This window comes from Octopus sinensis, linkage group LG6 (assembly GCF_006345805.1).
Source record: "Octopus sinensis linkage group LG6, ASM634580v1, whole genome shotgun sequence".
Classification (NCBI taxonomy): Eukaryota; Metazoa; Mollusca; class Cephalopoda; order Octopoda; family Octopodidae; genus Octopus; species Octopus sinensis.
The window spans coordinates 69,500,588-69,512,645 of NC_043002.1; the positions used below are offsets into that span (position 1 = coordinate 69,500,588).

At 36.9% G+C, this 12,058-nt stretch overlaps 1 long non-coding RNA gene across 1 annotated transcript; it reads right to left on the bottom strand.

Moving 5' to 3' along the window:
* Nucleotides 1-4,975: 4,975 nt before the first annotated feature.
* Nucleotides 4,976-6,419, bottom strand: LOC118763951. Its single transcript, XR_004999722.1, has 3 exons — nucleotides 6,394-6,419; nucleotides 6,030-6,037; nucleotides 4,976-5,050 (listed from the first exon to the last, which is right to left on the bottom strand). It is a non-coding gene; the product is annotated as an uncharacterized LOC118763951 (long non-coding RNA).
* Between the last annotated feature and the right edge of the window lie 5,639 nt (nucleotides 6,420-12,058).

Consider the following 12,058-nt stretch of genomic DNA (forward strand, 5'->3'; position numbering starts at 1 on the left):
TCCGCCGCTGCGTTCTGACTTCAAATTCCGCCGAGGTTGACTTTACCTTTCATCCTTTCGGGGTCAATTAAATAAGTACTAGTTATGCACTGGAGTCGATATAATCGACTTAATCCGTTTGTCTGTCCTTGTGTGTCCTCTCTGTGTTTAGCCCCTGGTGGGTAGTAAAGAAATAGATATTTCTAGCATGAAGCATTTATACCAAACCAAAAAAGAATGTAACTTCTGTCATAAACTGTCAAAAATAAGGTCTCTGGTGAGTTCTTTTACTTGAGATGTAATTAAAATTTAAAACTGCAAAGTTTTGGACTAATTTGTACTATTACCATCTTTCCATCTTTCAGAACTTCGGCAGTGGCGACTGGAACAGTAATGGTAATACGCTAGGAATGGATAGTTTAAAGAATGCTTTGCGGTAGAAAAAGTCCGCGGAATAAGTAGTTCTCTTCAGTAAGTCATGATATCCCCAACACGTTTAACATCGTTAATATTTAATGTTGCTTTTCCTTCACAGCGTAATTATTTGCTTTTCGATTCTCCCTGAATTAAATATGTTAAAACTAACTTAACAAAACAAGAAAAGTTTTATTTACATTATTTACATTCGACGGATATTTTCCCTCATCTTGTTTGTTGTTAACACAACGTTTTGGCTGATATACCCTCCAGCCTTCTTCAGGTGTCTTGGGGAAATTTCGAACCTGGGTTCTCATTCCTAAGGTATTTTTCGATGTTATCATTATTGTTATTGTTAGTGTTCAGGTCACTAACACTAACACTAACAATGATAATAATACTAATGATAATAATAATAATAATAATAATAATAATAATAATAATAATAATAATAATAATAATAATAAGGGAGAACACCGGGGACGTTTAAGATGTAAGAAGGAAAATACAGAGCTCCGAAATCTATCCACAAACATCGAAAACAAGGACATCCTATGGAGCCAAAGATTTACTAACAAAGAATTGGACAGTATCCGAGTAAGTAATACTAATTGAAATTTATTACTATTTTCGAAACGAAATGATGTATTTTGACTCGATATTATCTCCACCTCTAACACAACACATGTAAACATGCGTGGAACATCACGATCATCCCCGACCTCAAACACCATGTACAAAGGAACTACGAAGAAATTAAATGCCACCGATACTATTCAACCCAAGAATAACAATCGAGCGGTACGTACATTAAACTTACAACAAAAAATGTACGAAAAACTACACGTGCGAAATAATGTGACAACAGAAATAAACGGACCGGTACCCTACGAAAATGACGACCGTCAAAATAATGGGCCGGACGTTGTACCTCATGTCCCGCAAATAAAACCCAAAAGACGTAAATGGACACGTGAGGAATACATTTCTATCTTACACGCATACTTCACAGCAATGCTCTACCCAAAAAATGAAAATACAACACAACAATACATATAAAATATGGAAGGAAAATAATAGAGATATAGACTTGGATACAGCAATGAACCCTAATAAATTAGCTAACGTACGAAGATACATTCTCAATGCCAAAAAAATATCAGAAATAGAAATAGAACATTTAAAAGAAAATACCCAGGAAATGTAGATAGAAGCCACACAACAATGCCCAATAATATAACACTGAAACTGTAAAACACGAAGACAAACGCAACATTCCCAACAAACCGATGTAAACAACGAAGGGGAGCCTAATGATTATGATAATATAAAAAATAAAATAATCAAAGAACTGAAAACCACAGAGACCAAAATGGACCACCGACCATACCTCCCAAGAATAAAAATAAACGAAATAACAACACCAATTATAAACAGCATAAACCTAGCCGTCACTGAACTAGCCACTGAAACAAAAAAAAGTGATATCACTGAACTAAATGACTTGATATACGCAGCAGCCACTGCAGCCACAAAAGAAGCTGGATACTCACCCAAACTCGCCCAAACAGGAGTACCACCACCCAAACAAACCCTGTGGATAAATAACATCCAAAACAAAATAAAAAATTAGAAAAGACCTGTCGATTCTTAATGAAATCAGCAAACAATCAACGCTACTGAGCAACAAAAAGAGAACAAAAATGCTCCGCAAATATAACATCACAGAAAAAGATTTGCCGGAGATAAAAGAAAAGCTGAAGCAAGATATCCTTGCCAAAGCTCAAAGGATCCCCGGTACGAGAAACGCCAACGCTTCTTTGAACAGAACAAAAAGTTCAACTCCAACCCCAAAAAGTTCTACCAAGAACAGGGAAAAATAAAATAGAAGTCACTGCAGCACCAACGGCAGAAGAATTGGAAGAATTCTGGAGAGAAATATGGTCGGCGAACGAACAGCCAAAAAAAAGGAGTATCAAAATAACAAACTCGGCATCTGAACAACTTTGGACCCCCATAACAACTGAAGAGGTCACACAGGCACTGCAAAAACTAAGCAACTGGAAGGCACCTGGGCATGACAAGATCCCCAACTTCTGGTTGAAATATCTAACAGGAATGCACAAAAAGCTGGCTGAAAACTTTAACACCATACTAGCAGAGCCAGAGACAATGCCTGAATGGCTCACGAAGGGGAAAACCATCTTAATTCCCAAATCAAATGAAACAGCAAAACCAGAAACTACAGACCAATAACCTGCCTCCCTACTATGTTCAAGCATTTACTGCAGTGATATCGCAAAGGCTGAACAAGCACCTGGACGAAAACAAACTGTTCCAGAAGAGCAGAAAGGATGCCGCAAAGACTCATATGGCTGTAAAGATCAACTATGATTAATAAAGCCATAACTGAAGACAGCCACAGAAAGAAGAAAGGCCTCAGTATGGCCTGGATTGACTACAAAAAAGGCGTTTGATAGCATCCCCCACACATGGATCCTCGAAACACTAGCCATTAACAAAGTAGCACCAACAATCATAAAATTCATAGAGCACTCTATGAATAAATGGCAAACAGTCCTACACCTCCAAACAAAAGAGGGACTCATGAAAACCAAAGACATCCCCATTAGAAGAGGAATATTCCAGGGAGACACGCTCTCTCCACTCCTTTTCTGCTTGGCACTGTCACCTCTATCTGATATGCTAAATAGAACTGGATGCGGATATAAATGTTACGGCAAAACGATCAGCTACCTTTTATATATGGATGACCTAAAACTATACGCCCTGCAAATGACAAACAGCTGGAAACACTATTAAAGACAGTTCATGGATTTACCAAAGAAATAGATATGAAATTGGATTAGAAAAATGCGCCAAAGTAACCATGAAAAGAGGAAAACTAGAAGAGTAACAACATCACACTAGATAAAACCAATGAAATAAAAGAATTAGACCAAAGCCAAACTTACAAATACTTAGGAATCCATGAACTAGATAAGACACAACACACACAAATGAAAGAGAAAAAAAAAAAGAATATTATAGACGAGTTAGATCAATACTAAAAATAGAGCTCAATGCTAAAAACAAGATAATATGTATCAACACTTAGCTGTCCCAGTTATAAGTTACAGCTACAATATCCTTAACTGGACACGAAATGAACTGTCCAAAATAGATAGGAAAACAAGAAAAAACTGACAGGATCTAGGATGCATCACCCAAAATCTGACATAGAAAGACTATATATACAACGTATAGAAGGTGGTAGAGGCCTTATACAGCTGGAAAACTACTATAAAAAATCACCATAGGACTGCAAAAATACCTACTTCAGAAGGAAGGAAAACTGATCCAGATAGCAGCAAAACACGAGCAAAACAAAAAACTGTTCTCAGTATTTAAGGAAGCTGACAAATACAAACAAGAAATCATACCACCTAATAAACACGAAGAAGAAGAAGAAGATGATGAAGAAACAACAAAAGCTATAAAACAAATGAAATCCAAACTAAAAATAGAACAGCAACGAACCATGATAAAACGATGGCAAGAAAAGCCCCTTCATGGTAAATACTGGACTAAACTAAACGCAAAAGAAATAGACAAAGAAAAATCCCAGCAATGGTTGAGAAGCTCAGGACTCAAAGCAGAAACAGAGGGATTTTTAATTGCAGCACAAGACCAAAGCCTCCCCACCAGAAATTACCAAAAACATGTAATGAAAAGAATATAACAAGTAACTGCAGAATATGTGGAGATGGACAAGAAACAATATCATATTATCTCTAGCTGCCCAGTCCTGGCTAAGAAGGAATATATTCACAGACATGACAGAGTTGGAACCTACATACATTGGAAGCTATGCCAACATTATGGAATAACAACAGAAAAAAGATGGTATAGGCACACACCAGAAAAGGTCACAGAAAACGAGAAAGCAACCATACTCTGGGATATGCCGATACACACAGATAGAGAAATTAAGGCCAACAGACCAGATATAGTTGTCAGAGATCATGAAGAAAAAAAAATGCTTTCTAATTGATGTATCAATACCGGCAGATGACAACGTGTCTCTAAAAGAAATGGAGAAACTCTCAAAATACAAAGACCTGGAAATAGAGGTAACTAGAATGTGGAATCTGAAAACAGAAACAATTCCTATCATAGTAGGTGCATTAGGCATGATAAAAAAATATTCAGACAAATACATAACAAAAACACCAGGACTTACAAACACATATAACATACAGAAAATTGCACTACTAGGCACTGCACACATCCTACGCAGAACACTTTCCATACAATAACCATCAGAGCATCACAACAAATCACAGCACATACCCAAGGCCACAGAGCTGTGCTCGGTAGTGAAGTGAAAGCACGCTATAAAAATAAAACTACTGAATAATAATAATAATATAATAATATAATAATAATAATAATAATAATAGATAGGAAAACAAGAAAAATACTGACAGAGATCTGGATGCTCCCCAAATCTGACATAGAAAGACTATTGACAACGTATAGACTGTGGTTAGAGGCCTTATACAACGAAAAACTACTAAAAATAACCACCATAGACTGCAAAAAATCTACTTCAGAAGGCTGGAAAACTGATACAAATCGCGGCAAAACACAACTGTTCTCAGTATTTAAGGAAGCTGACAAATACAAACAAAAAAAAAAAAACAAGAAATCAGAACATCCAATAAAGATGAAGAAGAAGAAGAAGAAGAAGAGAAGAGAAGAAGAAGAAGAAGAAGAAGAAGAAGAATAATAAGAAGCTGAAGATAAGAAGAAATAAGAATAAACAACAAAAGCTATAAAACAAATGAAATCCAAACTAAAAATAGAACAGCACGAACCATGATAAAACGATGGCAAGAAAGCCCTTCATGGTAAATACTACTGGACTAAACTAAACGCAAAAGAAATAGAGACAAAGAAAAATCCCAGCAATGGTTGAGAAGCTCAGGACTCAAAGCAGAAACAGGGATTTTTAATTGCACAGCACAAGACCAAAGCCCCCCACCAGAAATTACCAAAAACATGTAATGAAAAGATTAACAGTAACTGCAGAATATGTGGAGATGGACAAGAAACAATAAATCATATTATCTCTAGCTGCCCAGTCCTGGCTAAGAAGAATATATTCACAGACATGACAGAGTTGGAACCTACATACATTGAAGCTATGCCAACATTATGGAATAACAACAGAAAAAAGATGGTATAAGCACACCCCAGAAAAGGTCACAGAAAACGAGAAAGCAACCATACTCTGGGATATGCCGTATACACACAGATAGAGAAATTAAGGCCACAGACCAGATATAGTTGTCAGAGATCATGAAGAAAAAAAAATGCTTTCTAATTGATGTATCAATACCGGCAGATGGCAACGTGTCTCTAAAAGAAATGGAGAAACTCTCAAAATACAAAGACCTGGAAATAGAGGTAACTAGAATGTGGAATCTGAAAACAGAAACAATTCCTATCATAGTAGGTGCATTAGGCATGATAAAAAAATATTCAGACAAATACTAACAAAAACACCAGGACTTACAAACACTATAACATACAGAAAATTGCACTACTAGGCACTGCACACATCCTACGCAGAACACTTTCCATAGAATAACCATCAGAGCATCACAACAAATCACAGCACATACCCAAGGCACACAGAGCTGTGCTCGGTAGTGAAGTGAAAGCACGCTATAAAAATAAAACTACTGAATAATGATAATAATATAATAATAAAATAATAATAATAATAATAATAATAGATAGGAAAACAAGAAAAATACTGACAGGATCTAGGATGCATCACCCAAAATCTGACATAGAAAGACTAATATACAACGTATAGAGGTGGTAGAGGCCTTATACAACTGGAAAACTACTATAAAATAACCACCATAGGACTGCAAAAATATCTACTTCAGAAGGAAGGAAAACTGATACAAATAGCGGCAAAACAAAAAACTGTTCTCAGTATTTAAGGAAGCTGACAATACAAACAAAAATCATACCACCTAATAAATATGAAGAAGAAGAAGAAGAAGAAGAGAAGAAAAAGGAAGAAGAAGAAGAAGAGAAAAGAAGAAGAAGAAGAAGAAGAAGAAGAAGAAGAAGAAGAGAAGAAGAAGAAGAAGAAGAAACAACAAAAGCTATAAAACAAATGAAATCCAAACTAAAAATAGAACAGCAACGAACCATGATAAAACGATGGCAAGAAAAGCCCCTTCATGGTAAATACTGGACTAAACTAAACGCAAAAGAAATAGACAAAGAAAAATCCCAGCAATGGTTGAGAAGCTCAGGACTCAAAGCAAAACAGGGATTTTTAATTGCAGCACAAGACCAAAGCCTCCCCACCAGAAATTACCAAAAACATGTAATGAAAAGAAATATAACAAGTAACTGCAGAATATGTGGAGATGGACAAGAAACAATAAATCATATTATCTCTAGCTGCCCAGTCCTGGCTAAGAACGAATATATTCACAGCCATGACAGAGTTGGGACCTACATACATTGGAAGCTATGCCAACATTATGGAATAGCAACAGAAAAAAGATGGTATAGGCACACACCAGAAAAGGTCACAGAAAACGAGAAAGCAACCATACTCTGGGATATGCCGATACACACAGATAGAGAAATTAAGGCCAACAGACCAGATATAGTTGTCAGAGATCATGAAGAAAAAAAAATGCTTTCTAATTGATGTATCAATACCGGCAGATGACAACGTGTCTCTAAAAGAAATGGAGAAACTCTCAAAATACAAAGACCTGGAAATAGAGGTAACTAGAATGTGGAATCTGAAAACAGAAACAATTCCTATCATAGTAGGTGCATTAGGCACGATAAAAAAATATTCAGACAAATACATAACAAAAACACCAGGACTTACAAACACATATAACATACAGAAAATTGCACTACTAGGCACTGCACACATCCTACGCAGAACACTTTCCATAGAATAACCATCAGAGCATCACAACAAATCACAGCACATACCTAAGGCACACAGAGCTGCGCTCGGTAGTGAAGTGAAAGCACGGTATAAAAATAAAACTACTGAATAATAATAATAATAATAATAACAATAATAATAATAACAACAACAACATCGAAAAATACCTTAGGATTGAGAACCCAGGTTCGAAATTTCCCCAGACGAAATACCTATTTCTTTACAAGGGGCTAAATTGAGAGGGGACAAACGGATTAATTGGTACTTATTTAATCGACCCCGAAAGGATGAAAGGCAATGTCGACCTCGGCGGAATTTGAACTCAGAACGTAGCGGCGGACGAAATACTGCTAAGCATTTCGCCCGGCGTGCTAACGTTTCTGCCAGATCGCCGCCTTTCCCAGATTACAGAATATTAAAGAACGTATTCTACATACGTTATACTAGTGGTACATTGCAAAGAATGACATTTCAGACCAGCATGTTTTAGTTTATATTATTGTGAAAATGATGAACATTGTTAGTGTGTTTCTTGTGTTTGCTACCTAGTCGTCAGTTCTCAAAAAGACTTAAATAATAACTCAGATTGCTGAGGAAGGTAGTGAGCTCGTTCTAGAGGATTAAGATATCTAGTTTAGTGTTTCATGCCTTGTTTAGGACGAATTCGTGCCTTTCATTCTTCCGTGATAAAGTTAGTATAGATCATATGGTGAGTTACGAACGCCTTACAGTGGCTTTGAATGCATTTTTATTCTATATCGATATGGACAGCAACTATAGCAATGTTAACTGATGCAGTAATTGGAATTCAGGAGAATTTATGTCTAGATTGGGAAGAAAGCCGAATAAACAAATGGAAATATGTAACCACAAAATTATTTAGTCACGAGTGAAGTAACAACACCGTTAATATTTGTAATTCCTGTGTGAGAAAACTCAGTGGTTGGGTTGGGCTGAGCTTTAACTTCTATATAGTTGATACCTACAGGTAGGGAGTTCCAGAGAGTTACGGGCTGAGATAGAAAGCTTACAGCCACTGCAAAGTGCTCGCAATTTACCATATGATCTGTATTGACTTTCTTATTATGAGAGCTATCAGCTGTAATATGATGCCCCAATATGTATTCGTTCAACCCGCGATAGCAATAGAGGAGAAAAGGACGTAAAACAAACGAACGAATTGCCATGAGACATTACCAGACATTGCAAGGTGTAACAATGAATGAATTTGAAAGGTCTTAATTGTGTGCTGTTTATGATTACACTGGACAACAAAGATTTTGCTACTGTGTTTTAGACTAAATCGAGGATGCTGATTCCAAATCCGCACTCAAAATTGTTCTAGCACGTCAGAATTTTGAGTTATGCTCATGCGCTAGATTATAACTATACTTTCGGTTAGATATAAGCCGTATTATAAAATTTGCAAAAGTGAAAGCGGTCTTAATTCAAAATTAAAGAAATAACAGCAATAAAACAAATGATGAGAAAGTTCATTATTTAGTTTAGCAATAGATGGCGCTGACGTATTGTGTTCAATATCAAATACGTCAGTTTGTTCTTGGTAACTTTCAGTGTCGTTTGCGCTGCCGTCACGTGTGGTTTATGTGTCTCTCGCTCTGCGTGATTACTGTTTTAACTGTGTTAAATCATGAATAGAAGAGGCTGTGTAAATCACCCAGACAACTTTTATTATGTCCGTGGAAAGTTTGCTCCGCGTGGCCAGCGAAGGAACATTGCTACCAAATTAAAAATTGCTTATAAATATTCTTTCGGGTGTAAAGATGGGGACCAAGACAAGAGGTTGGCACCTCATATATGCTGCACCGTGTGTTACTCAGGACTTACATAGTGTTTGAATGGAAAACGGAAGGGAATGCCTTTTGCTGTACCAATAGTATGGCGTGATCCAACCAATCTTGTCTCTGGTTTTGCCTGACTAATATTAGTGGTTTCTCAAAGAAAATCAAAGCAAAAATTGTGTATGCAAATCTTAAGTCGGCTCTAAAACCAGTATCACATGAATTCGAGAATCCTGTCCCAGTTTCCCTCTCACATACTTCACTGACTCTCCTATCGACGAAGAGTACGTAGGTGATTCTAAGAAAAATGAACCAGGCTAGTTTAATCAAGAAGATTTGGACGATTTAGTAAGAGACCTAGCATTGTCAAAGGAAGGGGCAGAAGTTTTGGGATCCAGACTACAATGGAATCTCTTACAGCAAGATATGAAAATTTTCATTTTCTGCTCTCGCCATAAAGGCTTATCTGTCTTTTTCAAGCTAGAAAATGATCCTTGTTTCTGTACTGATGCTAATGCACTCATGCAAAAACTTGGACACGTGCATGTGGCTAACGAATGGAGATTGCTTATAGGCTCGAATATGGTTAGCCTCAAAACTGTGTTGTCACATAATGGTAATGAAAAACCTTCCATTCCTGTGGGTCATGTTGTCGGTATGGAACTCTTTCTGAAAGGAATTAATTACTCAGTTCACAAGTGGAATTTTGTGGTGATTTAAAGGCGATTTCCCTCCTCCTAGGACTGCAGCTGGGATATACCAAAAATATATGCTTCTTGTGTGTTTGGAACAGCCACGACGATAGCTATGTGGAGGCGCAATGGCCCAGTGGTTAGGGCAACGGACTCACGGTCGTAAGAACGCGGTTTCGATTCCCAGACCGGGCATTGTGAGAGTTTATTGAGCAAAATCACCTAAGCTCCATGACGCTCCGGCGGGGGTGGGGGTGGGGGTGAACCCCGCTGTACTCTTTCGCCACAACTTTCTCTCACTCTTTCTTCTTACTTCTGCCACAAAGCAGAGGAACCATGGTGTAACTCACTATGGTGTGGTAAACTTTCAGACCCTAGTCTAGATTGCGAATCCTCTGTACCCCAGGATGGTTCAGCTCTCCACCCGTTAAAAGCCACCGTTTACAGAATGAGGATAACAACGTAGCTTTCAAGCCCATGCAACCGCCAGCCTATCGCGTGTGGTAGGTGGATCTTCAGAAGAAGAAGAAGAAGAAGAAGAGCAATCATTACACTGTAAAAGACTGGCCTAAAAGAGATGAGCGCATAGTTGGTCGGTACAATGTGTAGTATATGCCACTGGTAGACCCGCAAAAGATCTTCCTTCCACCTCATCACATCAAACTCGGCCTCATGAAGAACTTCGCAAAATCAATGACACACGATGTTTGTGGCTTCCAGTACCGAAAAGTAAAATTTGGTGCAGAGAAAAGTGATGCAAAACTGAAAGCAGGCATTTTCATTGGACCTGAAATCAGGGAATTGATATCAAATAGCAAATTCAGAGGTAAACTGAATCCAGTTGAGTTGACGGCATGGGATTCATTCATGTTAGTTATACAGAACTTTCTTGGAAACCATAGAGTTGAAAACTATGCTGATATACCAAACAACATGCTAACACCATATGAAAGAATGGGATACCGAATGTCCCTTAAAATGCATTTCTTGCATCCTCATCTCGGTTTTTTCCCAACGAACCTTGGTGCGCTTAGTGTTGAGCATGGTGAGAGGTTCTGCCAGGACATATCTGAGATGGAAACGAGGTATCAAGGCTGGTTCAATCCACGCGTGATGGATGACTACTCATGACTCCTACAACAGGAAACTAGCATTATGCTTAACCGCAAGAAGCAAGTATCTCAAATATTCCTGAGCTGAGCATACCAAAAATAAAGGGTATTCCCTTAACATAAATATACTATGTACCATATTATATTATAATACTATGTTCCTTGAACTATACTACAGTACTAATATACTATTATAATAATATTTACCTTGAATTTAACTATTCCTAATTCTAATATAGTATTAATATATAATTATGTGCATAACTCAAAATCCTGATGTGCTACAGCAATTCTGAGCTCAGATTCAGAATCACCATACTCTATTTAGTTCGGTACAGCACCATTTGTCTGGGTTGTAGGAAATAAATCTAGTTTTTTTGCTCAATGTTATAGAGACTGTAGGATAAATTTATTTTCTTAGTATACGTAGCAATTGTATTTTTGTACTGTTGACAGAGACTAGGGCTTCCAAGAGAAATTTGGTGAGGTGGAATTTTTGGTTAGGATTCTCTCAAAATTTTCAGTTTTCCTTTTTTCCCGCCTTTTTTTAAAGGAAGGGCTCAGCAGATAGTCATAGGCCCTTCCTTGGTGCTCAAGGCCCTGGACCTGAGTACCAGCTAAACTCCAAACACTTATAGATCTTGACAGAGACTAGGTTGTCATGTCCATCACATTAACTACAAAGTTCTCAGATAAGAAACATAAATACACCAACAAAAAGAAAAGCAAAAATAAATATACAAAAGAACAACTATAGAAAAAACTTTTATTTGATTTTCATTCAACAAACAGTAAAAAATATTATTACATCAAGTTTCATGAATTGAATGCTTTAAAATACTGAAAAGCTATAAATAGCTTTGAAAACTAATTTAAATTAATGTCTATGATTTTAAATTCAATGACATTATTAACTCCTAGTTTTAAAGAGATGTGTATAAACAAACATAAGAGTATATACGTACAGAAACTTACATAAATGGTGATCATATAATTATGAACAGTTTTCCACATAAAATTATACAATGTATACATTTCTTTATTTTATGCATT